The sequence below is a fragment of the Helianthus annuus genome, chromosome 13 (assembly GCF_002127325.2).
Source record: "Helianthus annuus cultivar XRQ/B chromosome 13, HanXRQr2.0-SUNRISE, whole genome shotgun sequence".
NCBI classification, from domain to species: Eukaryota; Viridiplantae; Streptophyta; class Magnoliopsida; order Asterales; family Asteraceae; genus Helianthus; species Helianthus annuus.
Window position 1 is genome coordinate 76,696,458 of NC_035445.2, and position 710 is coordinate 76,697,167.

At 41.0% G+C, this 710-nt stretch overlaps 1 long non-coding RNA gene across 1 annotated transcript; it reads right to left on the bottom strand.

Moving 5' to 3' along the window:
• On the bottom strand, positions 1-336 carry LOC118485648. The gene is made up of 3 exons (XR_004877221.1): positions 255-336; positions 125-187; positions 1-30 (listed from the first exon to the last, which is right to left on the bottom strand). It is a non-coding gene; the product is annotated as an uncharacterized LOC118485648 (long non-coding RNA).
• Between the last annotated feature and the right edge of the window lie 374 nt (positions 337-710).

Genomic DNA, 710 nt, shown 5'->3' on the forward strand with positions numbered 1-710 from the left:
ATGAAAGCTTCCTTTTTTCATTAGGGTTTCCTGTGACGGGGAGGTTAAACGGTGGTGATTGGAAACAACAGGAAAGAATTAGAAGAAATAAAAAATAATAATTTCATACTAAGAAGTCGCTAACCTTGAACTCGTGGGAGGAGAACTGAATCAGTGGAAGGCATCCTGGTTTGATGAACTGCACCAACTGATGGAAGTTCGAGAAAAGAAAAATTATAATCATAAGAAACCCTAACTTCAATCTGGATGCTTACCCTATCAATTAGATCAACCCCTGTTCTGGAGAACTCTGTCAATCGTAGGAGGCATCTACTTTCTTGCATTTTTTATTTGGAGATGGAACTCATGATTTATGGGTGGGTGAGAAGCACCAATTACAGGGGCATGGGGAACCGTCGTCAAGGAGAACTCCACTTCAGATTTCCTTCTTGCTAGGGATGGCAATCAGACCCGAACCCGATGGGTAAACCCGAAACCCGACACATTTGGGACGGGTTTGGGGTCGGTTAATCGGGTTTGGGACGGGTTTGGGAATAGTTTTTATTTTTTTCGCGGGTTTGGGACGGGTTTAGGATTTAGTGATATACCCGCTTACCCGACCCAATTACCCGATAAAGTGTACCCGTTTAACCGATTGTATACCCGATATAATTTCTTTTATATTATTAATATGTATATATATGATACATCCATTTTTTACACATATAGGT